At 38.4% G+C, this 27,482-nt stretch overlaps 1 pseudogene; it reads right to left on the reverse strand.

Moving 5' to 3' along the window:
- Positions 1-9,230: 9,230 nt before the first annotated feature.
- Positions 9,231-27,482, reverse strand: part of LOC102401395 — a 45,241-nt pseudogene continuing 26,989 nt past the window's right edge.

The following is a 27,482-nucleotide window of genomic DNA, read 5'->3' on the forward strand; positions in this document are numbered from 1 at the left end:
ATTTGTAGTAAAACATTCATGTTTCATAAAATAATTGAAGTGAAAAGTATTTGTGTGAAAATAGCTAAGATCATTATTATAGGCATAAGAGCCTATCCAAGGTCATAGGGAATGGACCAAGGTATCCAATGATCTTCCCTCTGTCTAAAGTTGACCCCACTCTGACATCTTGGGCATCTTTCAAAGTCCTTCAGGATAGTGTGCATAATTTCATTATTCTACTTATTGAACATTGCAATTTATTTTGTTTGTATGCTTACTCTCACTGTTAGAATGTACACAGTGAGTGCATTTTATTTATCCTTGTACACTCAGATATGCTTGAAATGAATTGAATTATATTGGATTGGCCTGCCTTGAGTGGAACTATACTGAATTTATTTAAATTTAATTGGCATTTGTTACCATCTGATTAATCTGGTTATATCATTGACATCTCAAGTCTGGCTGAATTAGTAAACAACTTTTAAGTTTTTAGAGCCACTTTACTGAGAAGACAGTTTGTTGACTTCTTTTTTTGCAATGTCAGAAACACATAATGAAAAACAGGATGAGAGGGACCCAGCACAGAGGGTCCACATACTGCTGTAAGCTGGCTTACTCAGGTGAGAACGTAAGGTTTTCTTCACGCTTTGCCCTGACACTCTAGCTGGTTATGATAAGCACTAGAAGTACAAGGAGGCCCAACAGCAGACAATTAGACAAGCTACACATGTAAATATAGCACAAGAGGGAAAATCTAAGGTTCCAGAGAAAGCAGTGTGCAGGGGTTCTTCACTTTGGTCTCTCCCTGGGTAAACTGCCAAACATTGTTGTCAAACATCTTCATGAAATTATTCTAAAATCAGTTTTAATATATTTTAATAATTTTTGTTTCAAAATATAATACTTTAAAAATATATATTTGATGGGTGAAGTCTGTAAGTTTTTCAGCTAAACCATAGGCAAGTTTTATAAGTTTCTGATGGTAATAAGGGTCAAACTACATGGCAAGAAACCATGAGGCAAGAGGTACTCATTCTACATAGATGTAATGCAGATACCTCATGAAGAGACACCAGAGTGCATAAAGAAATAGAACAGTAAATAGAGAGGAACCATGCAATTAGACAAAAATAAATCCAGAATCTGAATGCTTATGGTATAGAGATGATGATGAAGAAGATCTCCTTTATATGGCTATAGACAAGGAAATTCATTTCTAGAATTTTTAAGCCTAGAAAGGCAAATTCATGGCTTTCCTTTATCAGTATTACTATGAGGCTGCTGCTGCTGCTGCTGCTAAGTCACTTCTATCGTGTCCGACTTTGTGCGATCCCAGAGACGGCAGCCCACTAGGCTTCCCGTCCCTGGGATTCTCCAGGCAAGAACACTGGAGTGGGTTGCCATTTCCTTCTCCAATGCATGAAAGTGAAAAGTGAAAGTGAAGTCCCTCAGTCGTGTCCGACTCCTAGCAACCCCATGGACTGCAGCCTACCAGGCTCCTCTGTCTAATGGAGGATTAATAGGTGTGGTGGAGATAAGCACCTTGTAAATGATAAAGTCCTGTTCAGAAGAAAGGTATTCCCTGCTGGAGTAAACTTCCAGCACCATGGATCATATATCATTTTAAATGTATATATCTGGGGGCTTCCCTGCTGGCTCAGTGATAAAGAATTCACCTGTCAATGCAGAAGACTTCAGTTCAATCCCTGATCCAGGAAGATCCCATAATGCCACAGAGCAACTATGAGCCACAGCCACTGAGCTGGTGCTCTAGAGACTGGGAGCTGCAACTACTGAGCCCATGTGCCGCAGCTATGGAGGCCCGCGTGCCCGAGAGCCCCTGCCCCATGCCCACAACAACAGAAGCCGCCACAATGAGAAGCCTGTGCACTTCAATTAGAGAGTAGCTGCTGCTCACCACAACCAGAAAAAGCCCGACAACAACGAAGACACAGCACAGCCAAAAATAAATAAATTATTTAAAAACAAAATGAATTTATATATTGTAGATGGATAGATGAAATTTTATTTCAAATCTGGGACTTGGGTAAGTCATGGAGATATCTCAGTAAGTGTTGATATAAGACTAGAATGACTAAGTTGTAGTTTGTAAAATGTAAGAATTTCAGAGACATATATATTTAAGGTTTTCTGAGATGTACAAATAGTGCCTAGACATACTTAATCAAAAAACATACTCTTTGAGTATAAACTTTGAATGTATTAATTACTGAACAGTCTTAATACAGAGCTAATGCATTCTTTAAATATTTTTTTCTATTGCAATCACTTCTATGTCTTTAATTTGACTGTGGGAACCATGCAATTACACAGATGAGGATGCAAGGTTCCTGATGTTAGTACAAGTTATTTTCAGAGTCAAATTCGAGGAGAGAATAAATCTCTTAAATTTTATTCTGCAGTCTCAACTTTAAAGTGATATACATGTCACACTTACTCAGTGCTTTTATTCAGAAAATAAAAAAGGAAGCCAGCAAATAGCTCTGACATTCCCTAATCCTAAAAAAAAAATTGTTTCAGTCCCTGAAGCATATCTGTTAAGAAGAAAAATATAAAAGTCCAGTCCATAAGGTTTAATGATTTAATTTTTGAGGAAAAAGCAGAATAAAATATTGTGATTCTGACTCTATCAAAACATGCAACTATAAGGTCAAAGTTGTCTAGATTAAGAAATAAAACTTGTTTTATTGGGAGGCAGGATTGTAGCAAGGGCTGAGGGAGTGGGACTTGCAATACAGATTTGGGGAGATACCTGCGTAGAGGTGATAGTTGAAGTCATGAGTGACGATGAGAACTCCAAGGGTGAGATCTGACAGAAATGGCCTTTGATTCTCAAACCAAGGAAGGGTGAGAAGTGAAGCACACAGATTTCATAATGAAATACTGTAGCTGCTATTTTTTACAATGGCAGGGGTCAGAGAAGGAGCTTCATTAGACAGCTGATTTCCTCTTTATCTCTATTCAGTCAGAATGATGGGCTGATTCCCATGCTGATGATTGTCCTTACAGAGTTTTTCAGTGACATTAGACTCCTAAGTCACAGAAAGTGTGCACCAAACTCAGACATACAGAGAAATGCTGCCATAATGACTTGGAGAGTAGGATAATGATAAGCTACCTGCTAGAAGACTAGTATCTGAGACAAGCCATACTACAAGACAACTCAGTTTTCTCTAATTCTTTCTTGCCATATGGCTAATATTTAGAATATTCTCTCTTATAAAGTCACCAAGCGTTTTCAAAATAATGGCCAGATGTTTCAATATTTTTGATTTTGTCTTTTTTTACTCAAGAATCTTCCCTTGAACTTGACCAAAAAAATCAACAGACTTAACAGAGCTTTTATGTTTTGTTAAAACAGAAGTATCAGTATATTTCTCTGATTTTTCTATAAATATATACATACATGCATGCTTCATGGAGAAAGTGATGGCACCCCACTCCAGTACTCTTGCCTGGAAAGTCCCATGGACAGAGGAGCCTGGTAGGCTGCAGTCCATGGGGTCGTGAAGAGTTGGACACGACTAAGCGACTTCACTTTCACTTTTCACTTTCATGCATTGGAGAAGGAAATGGCAACCCACTCCAGTGTTCTTGCCTGGAGAATCCCAGGGACGGGGGAGCCTAGTGGGCTGCCGTCTATGGGGTCGCACAGAGTCAGCACGACTGAAGCAACTTAGCAGCAGCAGCAGCAGTATGCTTCACTCCCTTCTTTCCAGACTACCTTTGCCCACTTCTAATGAACATTGAGCCAAATACCATGACTTTTGCAACCATTTACCATTTTCAGCATCCATTCATCCATTCAATACTTTTGTGCCCAGCCCTGGCTGCACAGAAGCATGAATAGGGGAGCTTTCACGTCCTCAACACTCGGGCACATCCCAGTAACATTAGACGTTCTGGGGTGGGACTCAAGCACTAGCACTTTTAAAGATCCTCAGCTGAGGCTAAGGTGAGAAAACTGAAGCCCTGAAACTTGCACAAGGTCACAGAGCCAGGAGGTAGTAGAGCCCTGGAGAGATGCCACTCCAGGACCTCTCCCTGTAGCTCCATTCAAGCCTTCGATGGGAGGATACTCCTCAGCTCTGTCTCTCTGATCCACAGCTTCTGTCCTGACCATGATCACAGCCCCCACCTCGGCGCCCTCCCTGCACCTCACATTCTCCTTGCTCCCGCTGACAGCCCCCGTGAGCTCCATGCTCACAGGTAGTAGAGTTGGCCCAGGGAGCTTCCTGCAGCCCCATACTAAATATAAATAAAAATTAAATAAACACTTTTGTGATTCAGTATTGCTAGGTCCATGAAAAAAAAAAAAAAAACAGACAGTGTCCCCTGCCCTCACATAAGATACTCATTCTGGAGTTTCAGAAAATACATCTTTCTCCTAATAACAACAACAACAACAAAAGAACAAAACACAAAAAAGGAAGGGGTAGAAATAAAGCAAACTTTATTGTTTTTCTATGTCAGAAGAAAACATTATTTAAAATTTTGCTGCTACATTTGCTTTACTTTAGCAGCAACATGTGATTACCTTTCTCTAATTCTCTAGTCCTCTAATCCAGATGTCTAATAACTGAGTGGACATATGTCAACATAACTCTGAAAAATACAGGCAAGTTACCCTATAATAGAAAGATTATATTCAAAACAGCATTAGAAACATTAATCTACTCCTTCTTCCAACAAGTATTTTGACTGTCTTTTATGTTGCAGGCATTCTTCTAGTTCTGGAGATTCAGCAGTGAATAGTACCCATGGTCTTAAAGCACAGGGCTTGGTGTTTGAGCTCAGAAGCCAGTCAACGCCCCGTGGCAAAGACTGTCTTTAGGAGACTCACAGAACAAGTACAAACAGTACCCTCCCTAAGTAACATCGCTTTCATCCTCTCCCTTTTTTCCCATATATCCAGATATACTACAGAGAGAATCCTAGAATTGAAAAGTATGTTAATTTTTCTAGATCATCTATTCTAATGCCTTTTATCTACAGATGTCTGAATGAGTGCCATAAGCTTTAATTAACATCCAAACATTACTCAGCAGGTAATGACAATGACAAGACATTAGAAAAATATTCCTTATGTGTATGTAAACACATATGTGCTGAAAAGTGAAGTCGCTCAGTCAGGTCCGACTCTTTGCGACCCCATGGACGGTGGAGCCTACCAGGCTCCACCGTCCATGGGATTTTCCAGGCAAGTATACTGGAGTGAGCTGCCATTTCCTTCTCCAGGGGATCTTTCCAACCCAGGGATCAAACCCGGGTCTCCTGCATTGCAGACAGACGCTTTACCGTCTGAGTCACGAGGGAAAACACAAAGGTCGTGTTGGTTCAAAAACAAGTGGAGGAAGCCCCCTCCACTTCCTTAAAAACTATTTTCTGCATTTTTCCCAGTAATAAACTTGCTACCATACTGTTCATAAGATTTCTCGTTTATCACTAAATCCCCCTTTAAACTCTTACACTTGGCAAACATTGAAAACCTACAAATTTTTTTTTTATCTCTTGATGTCCCTTCCATAAATTCACTAAGATAATTCATTTTCTCCCACATTCCTCATAATCCAGAAAATGAGAATTAAATGTAATTTTTAAAATTCAGTAAAAAGCTCTTTGATTTTCTCTTTTATGATTGCCTGTTTTTGATCCTCTGAAAAATACAAGGCAAACTTCAAACACAGACAAGTTAATGCTATAGTCTAGCTATATTTAAAATAATTCAATCATATTCATTAATACAAAGACGGTGGGAAGCCCCCACATTTAGTCTAAAACAACATGAGGTCATGAACATATAAGGGAATCATGTACTACTGGTCATTAATCTTAATTTCAGAAATTACATTTGAAGATTTAATTCTCTCTTCCTATGTCTAGACAGGCAACAAGGAATAATCTTTTCAGCCTTAATTGCATTTACTCCTATGACTTCATAAAAAGGACAATTCTAGTTGCTATTTGCAACAGGAAAAAAAAGATTATATATAATCCTCATTATTATATTACAGTTGTTTGTAACCTCAATAGCTGGGCCTCCATGGGAGACATAAAAGAAATACAAAACAAATACAAGTAATATCCTTAATAAAAATCTATTCTACATAAAAATCATAGTATTCATCAAGAAACTGTTGATCATCTGCTCTGATTACGAAGGAGTACAATACAGTTTGCCCTCGAGCAGCTTAGCTTCTATTTAAAGATAGAAGAGGTAGTACTTTGCTAGGGCTTCCATAACAAAATATCATGAACTATGTGGCTTAAACAATAGAAATTTATTTCCTCACAGCTCTGGAGGCTAGAAGTCTAAGAACAAGATATCCTCAGGTTAGGTTTTTCTTGAGGCCTCGCAGTCCTCTCCTCAGCTTGCAAGTGGCAAGTCAACCTCTCTACATCTTCACAGTGTCTTTCTTCATTGCACATGCATCCCTGGTGTATCTCCATATACCCAAACATCCCCTTCTTATAGGGATACCAGTCAGACTGGATTAAGACCCACCCTAAAGACCTCATTTTAACTTTACTTCTTCAAAGGCCCCATCTCAAATATAGTCACATTCTGTGGTACTAGCGGTTAAGACATCAACATATGAACAATACAAGGTATTGTATTAATATATAAGTGTAAAAAGCATATGACATTAGAGTAACTCAAAAGAAGATATTGGCGGGTACATTTCTAAGGAGAAAAGGAAAGATATAAGCATCTGAATGCAGAGTGTCAAAGAATAGCAAGAAAAGATAAGAAAGCCTTCCTCAGTGATCAATGCAAAGAAATAGAGGAAAACAACAGAATGGGAAAGACTAGAGATCTCTTCAAGAAAATTAGAGATACCAAGGGAACATTTCATGCAAAGATGGGCTCGATAAAGGACAGAAATGATATGGACCTAACAGAAGCAGAAGATATTAAGAAGAGGTGGCAAGAATACACAGAAGAACTGTACAAAAAAGATCTTCACAACCCAGATAATCATGATGATGTGATCACTGACCTAGAGCCAGACATCCTGGAATGTGAAGTCAAGTGGGCCTTAGAAAGCATCACTACGAACAAAGCTAGTGGAGGTGATGGAATCCCAGTTGAGCTATTTCAAATCCTGAAAGATGATGCTGTGAAAGTGCTGCACGCAATATGCCAGCAAATTTGGAAAACTCAGCAATGGCCACAGGACTGGAAAAGGTCAGTGTTCATTCCAATTCCAAAGAAAGGCAATGCCAAAGAATGCTCAAACTACTGCACAATTGCACTCATCTCACATGCTAGTAAAGCAATGCTCAAAATTCTCCAAGCCAGGCTTCAGCAATACGTGAACCGTGAACTTCCTGATGTTCAAGCTGGTTTTAGAAAAGGCAGAGGAACCAGAGATCAAATTGCCAACATCTGCTGGATCATCAAAAAAGCAAGAGAGTTCCAGAAAAACATCTATTTCTGCTTTATTGACTATGCCAAAGCCTTTGACTGTGTGGATCACAATCAACTGTGGAAAATTCTGAAAGAGATGGGAAAACCAGACCACCTGATCTGCCTCTTGAGAAATCTGTATGCAGGTCAGGAAGCAACAATTAGAACTGGACATGGAACAACAGACTGGTTCCAAATAGGAAAAGGAGTACATCAAGGCTGTATATTGTCACCCTGTTTATTTAACTTCTATGCAGAGTACATCATGAGAAACGCTGGACTGGAAGAAGCACAAGCTGGAATCAAGATTGCCAGGAGAAATATCAATAACCTCACATATGCAGATGACACCACCCTTATGGCAGAAAGTGAAGAGGAACTAAAAAGCCTTTTGATGAAAGTGAAAGTGGAGAGTGAAAAAGTTGGCTTAAAGCTCAACATTCAGAAAACGATGATCATGGAATCCGGTCCCATCACTTCATGGGAAATAGATGGGGAAACAGTGGAAACAGTGTCTGACTGTATTTTGGGGGGGCTCCAAAATCACTGCAGATGGTGACTGCAGCCATGAAATTAAAAGATGCTCACTCCTTGGAAGGAAAGTTATGACCAACCTAGATAGCATATTCAAAAGCAGAACATTATTTTGCCAACAAAGGTCCATCTAGTCCAGGCTATGGTTTTTCCTGTGGTCATGTATGGATGTGAGAGTTGGACTGTGAAGAAGGCTGAGCGCCGAAGAATTAATGCTTTTGAACTGTGGTGTTGGAGGAGACTCTAGAGCCCCTTGGACTGCAAGGAGATCCAACCAGTCCATTCTGAAGGAGATCAGCCCTGGGATTTCTTTGGAAGGAATGATGCTAAAGCTGAAACTCCAGTACTTTGGCCACCTCATGCGAAGAGTTGACTCATTGGAAAAGACTCTGATGCTGGGAGGGATTGGGGCAGGAGTAAAAGCGGACGACAGAGGATGAGATGGCTGGATGGCATCACTGACTCAATGGACGTGAGTCTGGGTGAACTCCGGGAGTTGGTGATGGACAGGGAGGCCTGGCGTGCTGTGATTCATGGGGTCGCAAAGAGTCGGACACGACTGAGTGACTGAACTGAACTGAACTGATAACAGGCAATGGAGCAATTGGAAAGAAGGGAAATGGCATTTATTGGTTACCCATTATGTGACAGCTACATACTTTTTTCCAGGTATGCATTTTGTTTTAATAAATAAAGCATATTCATGGTGTAGATCTTAAATCACACTACAAACATTTATAGGCCAAAACAGGTAACAGTGAAGCCACTACTGCTGGAAGGAATGTGGCCTCACATGCAATTCAAGCCCAAAGAGCAAAGACCTGACTCCAGAGCCCACCATATACTGGCCCTTCCAGGCTAGACACTGGACCAGAGGAGAACAGGAGACTCAGAGACATTCATGCACCCACCGTCTGACCCCTTGCCTTCTTACTGCAGAGCCAGCAGGCAGCTGAAATCTCAGATATGCTAGAGGAAGGTTTCCTGACCATATTAAGTAAAACACTCCCATTGTTACCAATCAGCCAGGGGTATTACCTACAAAAGGGTTGTTGTTGTTCAGTCACTCAGTTGTGTCTGCTCTTTTGCAACCCCATGGACTGTAGCCTGCCAGGGTCCTCTATCCATGGAATTCTCCAGGAAAGAATACTGGAGTGGGTTGTCATTTCCTTCTATCCACTGATAAATACAGAATATGAGAACAGCAAAGAGGAAATTACAGAGGTCATCTTGTTTCTTCCAATGTCGGAAGCATCCATGTCACAGCAGCAGATGGACACTACCTCCGGTAGGCATAGTCCAAACACTTCCTGTTGGCATTTGCACCAAACAAGGTTCCCTATACTTCTGGCATCATCTGCTAGACAATGAGGTCCAGCCAGCTTTTGAGGATATTGGAAACATTGATTTTGCAATCCCTACTATAGATTGCAACCTTGCCAGCTATTTCCTCAGGCAGGTAGGCCTTCGGATCATTGTAGACATTAACATCTCTTCTGGTGGTGATTTTTTACACAGACATTGCTTTTCAACTGCTGCCTTCACCAGCAGGAAATCTTGTTTTCTGCAAAAATGACCATTCAGGGCTCCAACAACTGGTACAAGCCAAGGAGGATCAGGCCATTCAGCAGCAGTTGGCACCTGGCTCTATCTTTTACCATTCTGCTGAGTCACTGTCTTTAGGTTTGTGACAAGATCATCCATCTTTCAGTCTGACAATTTTGAGCCTCACTTGACTCATCAGACTGGACATCTGAATTTTCCTATTCTGCTCAATCTGCTTTTCTTTCTTCTCATAATATTCCATAATCTTCATTCTTTACGCTTGCACAAGCTGATCTTTCTCAATGTTGAACTCTTCTTTTGCTTTCCTGTCTATTCTGCTTCCTCCTTGACTTCGTCAATAAAAGTCATCATGTACTTAATCAGCTTCTGCATGTTGGCATCACTGACAGAACAGATGCTGATGAGCAGCCAGGAGAGGAAAGCTGCCACTTCAGGCCTCCTCTGTTTTGTTGTGCTACATATTTCACGTGTGCTAGCATGTGTAAAGCCCATGGAAATTACAATCCAACCAGTTACCCCCATCTTATAAATGAGGAAATGGAGGCTGCAAGAAATGAAAAGACTTCTCTAGTAATGCAGTTAGAAGATGGTGGGCCCATGTTAAGAATTTAGGTATATCATCAATGCTTATCTGCTTGCCACCAGTTTGAGTTCATCCCTGGTGTTAGTCCTGGTTCTGCTACTCACTAATTTTTCTTGGACATCTCACCTCAAATGGAATTCACCTTCCTAATCAATAAAATAACTGGTGTCTTCCCCTACTGTTTTCATAATTTATTACACTACAAAAGTATGATAGCCCATTATATACACATTGGAAATTAGAAACAAAATGGAAAAAACTAAATGCAATATTGTTGTTGTTGTTGTTGTTCAGTCACTAGGTTGCGTCCCACTCTTTAGGACACATGGAATATACACACCAGGCTCCTCTGTCCTCTACAGTCTCCCAGAGTTTGCTCAAATTTATGTTCACTGGGTTGGTGATAATAGCTAAACATCTCATCCTCTGCCACCCTCTTCTCCTTTTGCCTTCAATTTTGTCCAGCATCAGAGTCTTTCCCAATGAGTTGTCTCTTCACAACAGGTACCCAAAGTATTAGAGCTTCAGCTTCAGCATCAGTCCTTCCAATGAATCTTCAGTGTTGATTCTTTCAGGATTGACTGGTTTGATCTCTTTGCTGTTCAAGGGACTCTCAAGAGTCTTCTACAGGACCAAGTTTGAAAGCAGCAATTCTTCAGTGCTCAGTTTTATGGTTCAACTCTCACATCCATACATGACTAATGGAAAAATCATACTTTTGACTATACAAACCTTTGTCAGCAAAATTATGTCTCTGCTTTTTAATACACTGTGTTTGTCATAACTTTCCTTCCAAGGAGCAGGCGTCTTTTAATTTCATGGCTGCACTCACTGTCCACGGTGATTTTGGAGCCTAAAAAATAAAATCTGTCACTGCTTCCACATTTTCCCCTTCTATTTACCATTAAGTGATGAGACCAGATGCCCTGATCTTAGTTTTTTGAATGATGAGTTTTAAGCCATCTTTTTCACTCTTCTGTTTCACTCTCATCAAGAGGTTGTTTAATTCTTCTTTATTTTCTGCCATTAGAGTGGTATCATCTGAATATCTGAGGTTGTTGATATTTCTCCTAGCAATCTTCATTCCATCTTATAATTCATCCAGCCCAGCATTTCACATGATGTACTCTGCATAGAAGTTAAATAAACAAGGGTAACAATATACAGCCTTGTGGTACTCCTTTTCCGATTTTGAACTAGTCCATTATCCCATGTCCAGTTCTAATTGTTGCTTCTTGACCTGCATACATGTTTCTCAGGAGGCAGGTAAGGTGGGCTGGTACTTCCATTTCTTTAAGAGTTTTCCACAGTCTGTTGTGATCCACACAAAGGCTTTGGTGTGATCAATGAAGCAGAAGTAGATGTTTTTCTGGAATTTCCTTGCTTTCTCTATAATCCAATGAATGTTGGCAATTTGATCTCTGGTTTCTTTGCCTTTTCTAAGCACAGCTTGTACATCTGGAAGTTCTCATTTCAGCTACTGCTGAAGCCTAGCTTGAAGGATTTTGAGCATACCTTAATAGCATGTGAAATGAGCACAATTGTACAGTAGTTTGAACATTCTTTGGCATTGCCTTTTTTGGGGATTGGAATGAAAACTGACCTTTTCCAGTTCTGTGGCCACTGCTGAGTTTTCCAAATTTGCTGACATAGTGAGTCCAGCATTTTAACAGCATCATCTTTTAGGATTTTAAATAGCTCAGCTGGAATTCCATCATCTCCACTAGCTTTACTCATAGTACTGCTTCCTAAGGCCCACTTGACTTCACACTCCAGGACGTCTGGTTCTACATTAGTGACCACACCATTGTGGTTATCTGGGTCATTAAGACTTTTTTGATATACTTCTTCCGTATATTCTTGCTGCCTCGTCTTAATCTATTCCACTTTTATTGGGTCTTTACTGTTCCTGTCCTTTATTATGCCATCGTTGCATGAAATGTTCCCTTGATACTTCCAATTTTCTTGAAGAGATAGATCTCTAGTCTATCCCATTTTATTGTTTTTCTCTATTTCTTTGCATTATTCCTTTAAGAAGGCCTTCTTATCTCTCCTTGCTATTCTCTTGAATTCTGCATTCAGTTTTGTATGCCTTTCCCTTTCTCCCTTACCTCTCATTTCCCTTCTTTCCTCAGCTATGTATAAAACCTCCTCAGATAACCACTTTGCCTTCTTGCATTTCTTTTTCTTTGGGATGAGTTTGGTCACTGCCTCTTGTACATTGTTATGAATCTCCATCTCTGGTTCTTCAGGCAATCTGTCTATCAGATCTAATCCCTTGAATTTATTTTTCACTTCTACTTTATAATCATAAGGGATTTGATTTAGATCATACATGAATGGCCTAGTGATTTTCCCCAGTTTCTTCAATTTAAGCCTGAATTTGGCAATAAAGAGCTCATGATCTGAGCCACCATCAGCTCCAGGTCTTTTTGTTGCTCACTGTATAGAGCTTTTCCATTTTTGGCTGCTTCAGTATTGACCATCTGGTGGTATCCACATGTAGAATCATCTCTTGGGTTGTTGGAAAGGGGCATTTGTTATGACCAGCATGTTCTCTTGACACAATTCTGCTAACCTTTGTCCTGCTTCATTTTGTACTCCAAGGCCAAACTTGCCTATTATTCCTGGCATCTCTTGACTTCCTACTTTTGCATTCCAATTCCCTGTGATGAAAAGGACATCTTTTTCAGTGTTAGTTCTAGAAGGCGTTGTAGGTCTCATAGAATCAATCAACTTCAGCTTCTTTGCATCAGTAGTTGGGGCATAAACTTGAATTAGTATGATGCTGAATGGTTTGCCTTGGAAATGAACTGAGATCATTCTGTTGTTATTGAGGTTGCATCTAAGCACTGCATTTGGACTCTTTTGTTTACTGTGAGTGCTATTCCATTTTTTCTAAGAGCTTCTTGCCCACAGAGTAGATACAACAGTCATCTGGACCAAATTTGCCCAAGCCCATCCATTTTAGTTCCCTGATTAATAAAGAAATCAGTGTTCAATCTTTCCATTTCCCGCTTGACCACATCTGATTTACCTTGATTCATAGACCTAACATTCCGGGTTCCTAGGCAATATTGTTTTTTATAGAATCAGACTTTATTTTCAGACACATCCACAACTGAACATCATTTCCGCTTTGACCCAGTTGCTTCGTTTTTTCTGGAGCTATTAGTAACTGCCCTTCACTCTTCCCCAGTAGCATACTAGACACTTTTGGACTTGGGGAGCTCATCTTCTGCTGTCATATCTTTTTGCCTTTTCATACTGTTCATTGGGTTCTCCAGACAAGACTACTATAGTGAGTTGCAATTTCCTCTCTCACTGGACCACGTTTTGTCAGAACACTTTCTATGACCCATCCTTCTTTTGTAGCCCTGCAAGGCATGGCTCATAGCTTCATTGTGTTATACAAGCCCCTTCGCCATGACAAGTCTGTGATCTATGAAGGGGAAACACAATATGCCACTCTAATAAAAGCACCGTAAATATTTTGCTAAGTTTCCTTTCTGGCACATAGGAAGGTAAAGTTTCCTTCTTGTGTCACTTCATTTTAAAGAAAAATAAGTGGTCGTATCTTTATGGGACCCAGACCAGATTAGAAAAATAAAAGAAGAGAGACAAAGAGAATAATGACATTCTAAGAGTTCTCTTCAATCTTAGTTATTTAGGTTTCTTTGCCTAGGGCTTCCCTGGTGGCTCAGATGGTAAAGAATTCACTTTCAATGCAGGAAATCTGGGTTCGATCCCTGGGTAGGGATGATCCCCTGGAGAAGGGAATGGCAACCACTCCAGTATTATACCCTGGAGAATTCCATAGATAGAGGAGCCTAGCAGGCTACAGTCCATGGGGTCACAAAGTGTCAGACATGATTGAGCACTAACATTTTGTCTTGTGGTTGCCTATCTGTGAAGCAGGACTGACCTATGTCATTAACACACACACATACACACACACACCAGCTTTATGAAAAACAAACTGATTTGATTCTAAGGGCCAAGAAGAAAGAACAAGCTGAAATCAGGATTGCCAGGAGAAATATTAATGACCTCGGATATGCAGATAACACCACCCTTATGGCAGAAAGTGAAGAAGAACTAAAGAGCCTCTTGATGAAAGTGAAAGAGGAGAGTGAAAAAGTTGGCTTAAAACTAACATTCAAAAAACTAAGATCATGGCATCTGGTCCCATCACTTCATGGCAAATAGATGGGGAAACAATGGAAACAGTGACAGACTTTATTTTCTTGGGCTCCAAAATCACTGCAGATGGTGACTGCAGCCATGAAATTAAAAGACGCTTATTCCTTGGAAGGAAAGTTATGACCAACCTAGATAGCATATTAAAAAGCAGAGACATTACTTTGCCAACAAACATCTGTCTAGTCAAAGCTGTGGTTTTTCCAGTAGTCATGTATGGATGTGAGAGTTGGACTATAAAGAAAGCTGAGCACCAAAGAATTGATGCTTTTGAACCATGATGTTGCAGATGACACTTTAGAGTCCCTTGGACAGCAAGGAGTCAATCCTAAAGGAAATCAGTTCTGAATATTCATTGGAAGGACTGATGCTGAAGTTGAAACTTCAGTCTTTGGCCAACGGATGTGAAGAACTGACTCACTGGAAAAGACCCTGATGCTAGAAAAGACTGAAGGCTGGAAGAGAAGGGGAAACAGAGGATGAGATGATTGGATGGCATCACCAACTCAATGGACATGAGTTTGAGCAATCTCCAGGAGTTGGTGATGGACAGGGAAGCCTGGCGAGCTGCAGTCAATGGGGTCGCAGAGAGTCAGACATAACTGAGTGACTGAACTGAACTGAAGAGGAAAGAACCTAACCTGAGGGAATAGCCACAGGGTAGATAAAGAGACATTAAGGGAGGGGGAGAAGAGAGCAGCCTGGACAGAATACACTCCTTGCTCTACATCCAAATAGACTCATAATGAACCTAAAAGTAACTTGAGGCAAAAAAGCAAAGGAGTATATTGCACCATTCTCTGGCCCCTGTGTGTGCATTTGATAGTCTTAGGCTTTGTTGCAACAGATTGAATGCCCTTCCAAAAATTAAGGGCATGGCAAAGTGGTTATATAATTTATCTTGGAGACTAAATAAATATATACATATATATGAAACATATAAGTATACATACGTTTGTGATTTGCCTCTGCTTTTGTCATTTAGCAACACGAGCATATTTAATATAATTATATAGCCTTCACAGCCCTGACTTTAATGCCTGAATAATGTCCAGTTGAATAAGTATACCGACCAGTTTACTTAGTCATTATTCTATTTTGAGACCTCTGAATATTTCCACCTTGTATGCAAGTGTAGCAGTGTGCTCAGCGAGGCAGTCTATAATTTTTAAGAGAGAAAAATTTTCTGTATAACTTCATAGCAGTTCCTTGGTAAAGACATCAGTTATGCTAGAGAGAACCTTAGTTTGGAGCGGGTAAAATGAATGACACTTCAGTATACAATATAAAACAGCAAGCATCCCACACAAGACTCTGAAAGGTTTTTTAAATCATATGAGTTGCTAGGATTTAAAATACCAGTAATTGGTGGAATTAGGCAGTACCTCTCTCCCACAAAGCCATGTGCGTGCATGCTAAGCCTCTTCAGTAGCGTCTGACTCTGTATAACCCTTTGGACTATACCCCACCTGGTTTCTCTGTCCATGGGGATTCTCCAGGCAAGAATAATGGAATAGGTTTCCATGCCCTCCTCTAGGGGATCTTCACAACTCAGGGATCAAACCCACATCTGTCTCCTGCATTAGCAGGCAAGTTCTTTACCATTAGTACCACCTGGGAAGCCCTAAAACTTAATGTAGGACCAATAAGACTTTTAAAAGAAGAATATATTCCCTAGGATATTTAATGTTACTAGAATATACCTAAAGGCAAGATCATGGGAAAGTATAGGTGTCCAAAGAGAAAATCTCCTAGAAAAATAATGTGATTCTCTGTACTGGCCAATGAGGCCAACCTCAGGCTCTGGAATGTTGTAAGGAAGGGCTGGCTCTGCAGCATTTGGCTGATACTAGTACAACCACTATAATGTGCCTTGAGAAATACAGTTGGTTATATGCACTGAATGAGCTGATCACTAAGAATTGTTTGATATGGTTACCTAAAGCATTATGAGAACCCCCAAACCAAAGAATAGCTAAACAGATTAAGTAGCTTCAAATTATCAGTTGACTTCTTCCTCTAGAAGGTGTGATAGCAAATCCTGTTCTATCTGGGTTTTGAAAAGAAGCATTTCTTTACCTCCACCTTTAGGCACAAATCCTAGACAGGATTTAGTATGCTGCATCCGGTCACTTCCAGTCTATGTTGGCCCAAAGGAAATGACAATGGTTCAGAGAAGATGAAACCATCACATTAAGCCAAAGGATCTCATTATAACACCATTATTTATTAAGTTGATTATAATGTACCACCCAGTAACTTCGAACAATATTAGCTTATTCAAATCAAGCTCACCTATCACAGGAAAACTGGGCAAACTATCCACTTACTTTTCTCCTTTCTAATGGCCATAAAGCAAATAATAGTCTCTTTATAAGCTTTATTCTGTTTCTGAGTCTCCTATTTTAAAAAACCAAATGGCTTCCTAGAATTCTCTCCTTCAAGTAAAATTTATCCAGCTTGTATACATTAATAATGCCTAAGGTCAACTGTCAAGTTTTCTTTATTTCAATTACCCTCAATGCACCTGGCACACAGCAAGTGCTCAATGACTGTTGAAGTGATTTATATAGTTTAAAAATATATGTATTGGTGATTGAATTTTCCCTTTATATGCAGATTTTTTATCACATCCAGGAAGATATCTGACCTAAGGTAATTGATTCCTGAAAGTCACCTGAACTGACTCAGATCTTAATATATTGTTTCATGTTTAAAATATGTTTTTTGAGCACCCGTTAAGTAATCTATGAGTGTTAGCAATGAAAAAGTTCTAGAGTTATTTGTGACATATCTTTTTCTCTAAATTAATAAACCATTTATTTAAGACAATCCATCTATCCATTTAATTTTCCTCCCTCCTGAAAGAGTTGACCAATAATATAATCCTTACTATTCATATTAGTTGAAGAACAAAGTATCATTTAGAATTTGCTGAGATAAACATATTTGACTTGTCTTCCTCTCCAAACTGTGAGTTTACTGAGTTTACTTAGAATTTGCTGAGATAAACATAACTTGAGTATAAGATCAAAACAACAAAGGACTCCTGATGCACAAGTTTTTGCTTTTCAATAATGAGCCCAAATCCTCCCCACATCACTCTCAGAGAGTACTATAAACATTAGCGACTTCATTTCAAGTATAATGTTTAGGAGGATTGCCACCAGGTTCTGGAGAATGGTACATCCATTATCCTCTTAAAATGTTTTCACTGCTATGATCAGAATGAATTAAGAAGTAAACCCACCGGAAAAATTGCAGTTATTCATCTCTTCTGTACCAGTGTTGGGAATGAATATCACTTTTCCTGGAAATGTTATTATATGTTAATTTATCTGTATTCCATTAAGTGACAAGCATTCTGGAAGACCAGCCTTGCCCATTTCTTGGAGTTTCCTATCACTCTGCTTGTAAAAATTACTAATTCAGTGCTTCAAGTATATTATTTAGCATAAAAGTAGAGCTATAAGTAGTAAAGAAAAACACTTGTTTATAAACATATAAATGGCTCCATGACCTGCACTTTATTTCATAATAACAGCTTTGATTATAAAGTAGGGATATTCTCTGTGTAAAAATTTTGGAAAAGTCAGCACTAGAATTTATTTTAGGATATCTTCCAATCTTTCCCATCCCAGTACACACAGATATACAAAAATTAGATTTACCCACACTTTTACTACTTTAGAATGTTAACTCAGGAAGTCACATCCCCAAATGGTAGAGCCTAGGTGACTGTCTCCCTTTAGAATGCATCTAATTTCAATGTGAGTGTAAATTAATTACCTTCCCCTTCCAAGTGACACAGGCCAATTTGTACTGAGAGGTAAGGGTGGCAAAGCAGAAAGGGTGATCAATAGCCTGTTATACAGGGCCACAGGAAATCTGATCCCCAGAGGGCTCAGAAAGCCAAAGAGGGCAAGAAGTTAATGAGGGCAAGATAGCAAATCTACACTATAATTTAATTTGCAAGTTGAAAAACTGTGACTATTTTGCCAAGAAGTCTTTTATCCCATTTTCTCCAATAGCAGAAATCTGTGATTACCAGTCTTTCATCCAATGTGAATTGAACACACATTCAGGACAGAGAACTAAAATCCAAGGGGGATTTTATTTTAATTTGACAAATATTTTTTTGAATTTAATAAAAAAAAACTATTGTTCTAAAAATGTACTGATTGCATGATAAGGACCAAAGTATCATTTTATTTAAAAATTTAAATTATTTAAAAATGATGATATCCAAGCGACACCTAGAACTTAGATCAACCCAGACTCAACCAAGTGAAAATGAAAGTCGCTCAGTCATAACTGACTCTTTGCAACCCCATGGACTATACAGTCCATGGAATTCTCTAGGCCAGAATACTGGAGTGGGTAGCCTTTCCCTTCTCCAGGGGAGCTTTCCAACCCAGGGGTCGAACCCAAATATCCTGCATTGCAGGCAGATTCTTTACCAGCTGAGCCACAAGGGAAGCCCAGACTCAACCAAAATTCATTCAAATATCTTGGGTATTCCATATTTACTGTCACTATTCTTACTATCAGGGATGCAGAGATACAAGATGAAAGAGATTGTCCAAGCTATCAGTAAATTGACAATTTGGAGAGGAAGGCAAGTCAAAAAGGTTATAAATAATGTGCTATGTGTACCTCTAAATTTGTAATACTTATAACTGTATCACCTATTTCATAGTAAGAATTACATGAAGTAATCCAAATAAATTATTTAGCAAAATTTCTGGCACATAGTAATTTAAATAAATATTAGCATCAGATAATGATGTCAACTATGGTGATGATGATGACATAGTGATGCCACCATCCCAAGAATCTATGGGAACATTGAGGACACAGAATGGAGATTAGTCAAGGGTCTTCATACCTCTGTTAGAGGTATAAATCTGAGCTACACTGTTAAAGATGGATATAAGATATAATCCAATAATAAAGAGTTAGGGAAGAGATGGAAATGTCCTAGACAGATAAAAGGCTTCAATGCTTTACCCCCTACCTTGACCAGTTTAAGATCATTTCTGAGTCTTGAAGCAGCCCTGTACCAGGCATCTAGCACCTGAATCCTCTTGGTGTGAATAGTCTCAATACAACCCTATGGACTATATATAGCCCACCAGGCTCCTCTGCCCATAGAATTTTTCAGGCAAGAATTCTAGAGAGGGTTGCCATTTCCTTCTCCAGGCAATCTTCCCAACTCAGGGATCATACCTGCATCTCCTGTGTCTCATGCATTGCGGGTTGATTCTTCATCCCTGAGCCACCAGGGAAGCCAGTATAAGTCATAGCTACTCTAAATTTCAAATAATAACTCTAAACTAACTTGAGTATGGTCCACTTGGATGCTTACAAACTTTCCACCCACCACCCATTCCACAAACACCCCAAACCAGCATCTCATCTGTGCTTCTACAGGACTATGAAATTAAAGCATTTTACATTGCTTCACAGTCACTTCTCAGACCAACTAATAAACTTACTCATTTGAGTCCTCAGCGTTTATTTAACAGGATATTAAAGAGAAATTTGTCTGCACAAATGCAACTGAGAACAAAAGGCAACTAAGAGGCGTCATCTCCGACTTTCACCCTCCCTTCACCTAATAAGTGGGGTGGGAATGTAAGCCATTTCCATAATTCATAGGCATCCTGTGATGTGCAAGGTTATTTTTGAATTTGTTTCCTGTAAGAAAAGATTTCCTTCCTAAAATTAGATTGTGAATCTACTTCCAAAGCCACTAATCAAACATAAGTTAAAGCTACTTAAATAAGGGAGAGAAAATTTTACAGCTCTAAAATCATTAGAAATAGGTCACCAAAAGTTTCAATAAAACTTCAGAAAAGGTTCCAATAAAAACTAGGTATTCTCATCAAGAAGCTGTAAAGTAATCTCACTATCAAACAGGAAAAAAAAATCACATATGCAGAAGCAGCAAAATACAGTCTATAAAGTCATTTAATGAAGCAGAAATTTGTATCTATGCCATATCTAGTGCACTTCTGGAAAAACCTTGGCATATTCACTAATTATGAACCATATATTACACAGTTATTATGGGTATTATTCAGCAATAAAAGATTTAAAGTTGGCTGTCTCCACCATAGTTAGCAAAGAAATATTGGCACATATATGATCTACTTAAATAGGTTAGAAAATAGGAGGGAATTTACTAACTAGCCCTTTAATTATGCAAACAGAGTTTCCATAATTCTGAAACTGAATTCTATGACACCCACAGATTTCCTTATAATCTAGCCATAAATAGTAATTACAGTGTTCAGAGTAGAAACTGCTGTATTTTAGGTTGCAAAGCAGTCTCTATTATTACCTTCTGTATTAAGTCATTTGATAACTGTCTAAAACTTTTCTAGTAGGGTGATTTTTATTTTCTTTGAAAGTTATATTTTTCTTTTTTTTCATGAGAAGTGTACGAAAAGTTTGTTCAGCCATTTTCAAATTAAAGGACAATGGGGAAGGACATTTGCTATTGAACTTTAAAACATTATATTTAGCAGGTCCTTCGTGGGTTGCATAATCAGTTCAAGACTATGGATTAACAATCAAAGGGAGCTCAGACACTGACCTACATTAGAGAAACCCTACACATACAACCATGAATTCATCATCTGCAGAGAACTGAAACCTTTTGTGTAACCTGCTAGTGAGGCAGCACCTGCCCTAGTATTATGCTGCTAGGGACCAGGAAAAAACTCACCCTGCAAAGCAACACATTAAAGGTGAGAAAAACAGTAGAAGTCCTACATAACTCAGCATTAGTTTTCAGACCTAGCTAATAGTGCTGCAAGGCAATGATCGTTTAACTATTTATTATGCAGGTTGAAATCTATGGCTACTTTAGGACTCACATTTGATAGGGCATTATGTTCATCCTCAGGACACTGAACATGTGAGTTGCCAAAATTGACTGAGCCACATCAGAGCAGAGATAATTTCAACTATCAGGATAAATTAAACTTGAGCTTAACACCCAAATGTTTCAGTCACTTCAACCTAACACAAGTACAAAATTTAACTTATACTGCCACCAAAATCTACTCCCTATCTTGTTTCCTGTCTCAGTGAATAGACTCTTTATTTACCCAATGGATTGCTCAAGTCAGAAAAGTAAGCATCATCTTTGATGGTTCCCTCTTCACATCTTGCACATCTAATCACAAGTCTTTCAATTTTCCTTATTCCCTTCATTTCTCTTCATCCCCTCTATCATCAGCATATTTCAGACTACCAAAAATCACTTCTCTGGATCTAGAGATAAATCTAGAAGACTCATGAGTCTTTAGGTCCCTTCTAGAGCCTTGTATCTGATTTTACATTCAAAATTTTGTATTCTTTCTTAAAGAGAATCCCAAAATATGTAACCTGTGGACCCTACAAAAATTTATATCTTTTTCTATCTAAATTATCTGCAAAAACCTCCAATCTCCTTGAAAATGTAGATGAAGAGGTCTTTCTTAAACACAAATATGACTATGTACTTCCATTGCTCAAAAGTTTCCAGTTGTGGCATGTTTTTCTTAGGATTTCATATCAACTCCTTAAATTTAAATCTTTTGTAGTCTACATATATCTTATGATCTACAGACAATTTCTCCAGCTGCTTTACAGTCCTTATACCATATTCTGTAGACATACCAGAATGTGATCCCTTGCAGCTTCCCATTCTCTCTTCCTGAGACAGCAGAAACCAGGTCTTGTTTCCTGTTAAACCAGTAGTACCTAGCACCACTGTGTCATTTAGTAGACATTTCATAAATATTTGTTGATGGAATACATGAATGACTAATGAATAAATTTACATCACCAGTTCAAATCCAGGCATAGGGATCAGAAACCCATGAGGGATCGATCAAGCAAGAAAAGCACTGATTGATTCCTGCAACTAAATTGCAGTTGACTTCCCATGGTCATGAGTAATTATATGGGAAAGAATTTTTGATGAATCATATATCATGGGAATTGAAAGTGAAAGTATTAGTCACTCAGTTATTTCCAACTCTTTGTGATCCCACGGACTGCAGTGCCCATGGAATTCTCCAGGCAAGAATATTGGAGTGGGTTTCCATTTCCTTCCCCAGAGGATCTTCCTGACCCAGAGATTGAACCCAGGTCTCCCAAATTGCAGGCAGATTCTTTACCATCTGAGACACTAGGGAAGATATGTAGAAACAGACATTAAATCTCATTTTAACTAAGTTTCTCTCTCCCTTAGAAATTTGCATTTCTTCCCAATTTCCTATTGTTTTGAATGTAATGCCTGATATATGAGATTTTTCTGGTCTGGTATTGCCCTAACTACCAAACAATGAGAATACACAAAAAGTATCTAATCCAGGACCTGAACATAGATGATCAAATCTACTATTTTCTTACAGGTTTTTTCCCTATTCATCCACCAACATGTAATGAGGCTAACTCAAAAGTTTTCTCATCCATATTCCCCTACCTCTTCCAAACATATTCTTAGCAGATAACTAAGACGAAACTTTTCCCCAATTATCTTGACAATTACTTTCAATATATTAATACTTACTTAGATTGTATCTCATGCTGATAGAATTCCAATAACTGATTAAAAAATACCACAAGCTTTTTAATATTCATTCTTTTAAGAAACATTCATTGAATATTCACTTTATGTGCTAGGCAGTGTATAACAAGGTACATAAAAGAAATTTATATTGTCCTACAAGCCTTTTCCCATGTAGAAACATAACTTTGTCATGTTTTATACTACTCAATAAAATTCTTAGATCCTTTTATATGGTTCCTGCATATTTTCTTGGTAAATGTACCAAATATACACTGAGTACAGTGTAGATAGTATAGTATAGTGGATAGACACAGATTTGAATATTAGAATCAGGTTTTAGGTAGAATATAGGTAGGTAGGTAGATAGACATCTGAATATTATATCCATATACATGCTTACTAAAATTTCACATACTTATACATAAATTGGATTGACTTACAACATAGTTTTTAACCATTGAGTTAATGTAGTTTTTAATATTAATAGCTCATAGGTCAAAGCTTCTATCCATTACTTTTTTGGTCAATATTTTCTTAGCTCTTCTTGCTTTTTCTCTCTTCTAGGTGAATTTTAATATTATTTCATCAAGTTTAAGATAATGGTATTGAGATTTTAGGATAACTACATCAAGTCCATAAATTAATTTGTGAACAAATGGCATCTTTGACCTTGCACAATAATCCATGAAGCCTAATAAAAATGATCAGGCACATTGCACCAGTGTCCATGCTTTTTATTAGTGTATTGAAATCTCCACATTCTACAAAATATTCACATGGACTATCTATCCATTTGGTTGTTGATTAGCCAAAAAACAAAGAAAAGGGAAAAATACCACACTATGTCAAAATAACATACAAATTAATTTGATATCCCTATAGGTAAAGCCCTATGATATCAAATATTTAATTTGGTATCAAATATTTAATACAATTCACTGGCTGGAGGAAGTCATACTTACACAGAATTCAATGGAAATATGAACTTTCTACCCGGCATTCTTTTCATGAAAAAGTTATTGTGCATGAGCACTTTACTTCCAATCCCAGTAAAAGAGGTATTGTTCCTTAATACCAGGATAAAAAATAGTTAAAATCCTGTATACAGGTGTGTTTTAACTCTGAGAGGGTATGAAGGAAAAGAATAAATTAAACCAGCGGAATAAGCAGAAGCAGATAAGAATTAAAATTACCCACTGCGTTTCACTAGTCTCATGATTTTGAATCTATGCAAAGTGAAAAAGTAGCATATTGGCTTGTGAGTACCTTGAGAGCAGAGATATTCTCTTTATTCTACCACAAACTTGCACATAGAACATGCTCACATAGGCTCAGAGCTGGGAGATTTTTCTGAATAGCCTGGTGATAGTTTTTAGATCCTAAATATTATTTTCTAAATATTCAAAGTGAAAATATTGTAGACCAAAGCTTACCTTTTGATTAGCACACACATACTACCAGATTTTGGCTTCCTAGTTAGCTCAGTAGTAAAGCATCCACCTGCCAAACAGGAGACATGAGTTCAATCCCTGGGTCAGGAAGATCCCCTGGAGCAGGAAATGGCAACCTGCTCGGTATTCTTGCCTGGAAAATCCCATGGACAGGAGCCTGGTGGGCTACAGTCCACGGGGTCACAAAAGAGTTGGACATGACTTGAAAGTGAAGTCGCTCAGTCGTGTCTGACTTTTTGCGACCCCATGGACTGTAGCCCACCAGACTCCTCAGTCCATGGAATTTTCCAGGCAAGAGTACTGGAGTGGGTTGCCATTTCTTTCTCCAGGGGATTTTCCCAACCCTGGGATCGAACCCAGGGCTCCCACACTGCAGGCAGATGCTTTACCGTCTGAGCCACCAGGGAAGTTTGGACATGACTTAGTAAGTATACAAAAAGAATCTCTTTAAGATCAAGATCCTTGTCTCGCTTATCTTTTCACCACTGGTATTTAACACTGACCAATTTTGCACACATTAAATCAAAATAGTGAGGAAAATGGCATCATACTTACAGATAAAGGTAATAAGTAAATGTGAGCATACATATGTGTCTGTATATACATGTGTGTGAGTGTGTGAAGTCACTCAGTCGTGTCTGACTCTTTGCAACCCCGTGGACTGTAGCCCACCAGGCTCCTCTGTCCATGGGATTCTCCAGGCAGGAATACTGGAGTAGGTTGCCATTTCCTTCTCCAGGGGATCTTCCCAACCCAGGGATCAAACCCGAGTCTCCTGCATTGCAGGCAGAAGCTTTATCCTCTGAGCCACCAGGGAAGCCCTGTATGTGCATAGGTATGTTTTTTTATTATATCCCAATATAGAGATACAAATGACCAGTATGACTTTATGCTCTGAAAAGTGTGAAAATAATTGGTTTGGAATTAACAAACTTACTGACATTTAAAAAGGCCAATGCTAAAGGAAAAGCACATTATTTTTTGACTAAGTTGCAGGGTGAGCCCTTAACAATTAGGCCTGTGCACATACCCACACAACTGTAGAAGTCAGAAGTTTTTTAAAACTAGTTAAGAAGCACTAGTTGACCTTTCCTTATCTTCTTTCGAGTGCACCCTTATTAACATGCCCTTCAAAAACTGTGAACTACACAAAGACATGAAAACAGTGCTCTCCCAAAGAATTAGAAATGGATGTAACTCATGGATGGCTCTAGCCTATGGCATATTCACTCACACCTTGCTCCTTGCATAGCTCTTCCTTTATTTTCAACTCTAGAAAACAAAGTAAGAAAAAAAAATTGTAATTTGACCTACAATTTTTAAAAAACAGTAGGATGCCACTGTTCAGAGATACACAAGAATGTTAGCATTAAAATCACCATATTACCATAGCACAGGCACAGAAGATGACAAAAATAACACAGCCTAGGAGAAATGGGTGCAAGGCCTCTGGGCAAGCCTCCATTTGTGCATTCTTTCTACATTTCCATCATTGGACCAATGGTTTGTGTTCACAGCAGTATTTAATTTGGAAAGTAAAGTAGCAGCACCAAAAAAAAAGAAAAAAAAAATCTAAAAGATGCCTATTCCGTAATGGAATATCTGCTGACAATACAAACATTATTGTCATTATGTTTTATCTAGTCATGGAAAAGCTCTCCACAAAACAAATATGCCAACAAGCACCTAAGTGGCCATGTTCTCCCTAAGAAGCATTAGCTATGTTTTCACAATGCCAAAAGTTCTACGATAAAATAGGGGAAGCCTCCTTCTTTCTTCCATATTATATCAAATGGAAGAGATATCAGTGCTGATTAAATTCAGGTACTGATAGTGATTCTGGGCTCAGGAGTGAATGGCAGAGAATAGTCAGAAGAATATTGAAAAGCAAGAAAGATCTGCATCTCTGTGAATAAATCGCTCCATATGTCTGCTATAACTACCCTGTTTTCTTTAAGAATTTCGTGGAATGTGCTTGTCCTAACCTCCTCAGGAAGCTAGCGTACTAAATAGCTATTTGTGAAACTCATCCAACGTATCAAAATGCTGAAGAAAAACAACAAGCAAGTTGGGGAAAATGTAGTAATATGTCAAAGGACAGTCACAGAGCACACAGATGTATGAAGAAAGAGTTATATCCTCCTCAGGCCATGGTCTCATTTGCTTTCCATAAAGGGGAGAAACATGAGATCAAAAAAGCATTTTAAAAAATAGTAAATTTCTATCTCACATTAGACAAAAAATCCATTCCAGGAGGACTGTAGTTTTAAATATGAAAGTAAAAACAATAAGGCTACCATAAGATAATGCAAGTGAATATGTTCTAGATGATTCTGAAGTTAAGAAATATTTCCCAAACAGAGGACAAAGGCACTAACCAAAGGAAAAAAAAAAAATCAATAAACATGATTACATTAAAATTAACTTGTTTTCATTAAAAAATACTATTAGGAAAGTGAAAAGTCAACCACAGGCTGGGAAAAAATATCTGCAACCCATACAGGAACAAAGGACTCTTACTGAGAATAAATAGTCAAAACTCAATAGAAAAGGTAGGCAAGAGATTAGGAACAAGAATTTAACAGGAAAGGATATCCGAATGTTCAACAAACATAGGCAAGGAGGCTTAACCACATTAGCAGTGAAGAAAAGTTAAAAACACACCTCTACAAACTCATCACAATTCAATTGAATGAAAACACGAATAGCTAACTAATCTTAGGAGCAACAAGCAGTCACATACTACTGACAGAAATAGAAAATAGTTTTGGATATCTGCTGGTATTATCTATTCAGGTTAAAGATATCATAGTGAATGACCAAGTAACTCAATATGTGCAAATATTAACCAAAAGACATAGGCAAGAACACTTGCAACATTATTCATAATTGCTGAAAACTGGAAACAACCCAAATGCCCATTAACTTCAAAATAAATAAATGAACTATGATACAGTCATACAATAAAATATACTGCACTCATCAAAATAAAGAAACTATACTCACATGCACTAATATAATGAATCTTACAGACATAATTTAACAAAAGAAGCCAAGTACAAAAGAATACATTATCTATAACTTCATTCACACAGGCTTCCCTGATACCTCGGTTGGTAAAGAATCAGCCTGCAATGCAGGAGACCCCAGTTCAATTCCTGG

The sequence above is a fragment of the Bubalus bubalis genome, chromosome 3 (genome assembly GCF_019923935.1).
Source record: "Bubalus bubalis isolate 160015118507 breed Murrah chromosome 3, NDDB_SH_1, whole genome shotgun sequence".
NCBI classification, from domain to species: domain Eukaryota; kingdom Metazoa; phylum Chordata; class Mammalia; order Artiodactyla; family Bovidae; genus Bubalus; species Bubalus bubalis.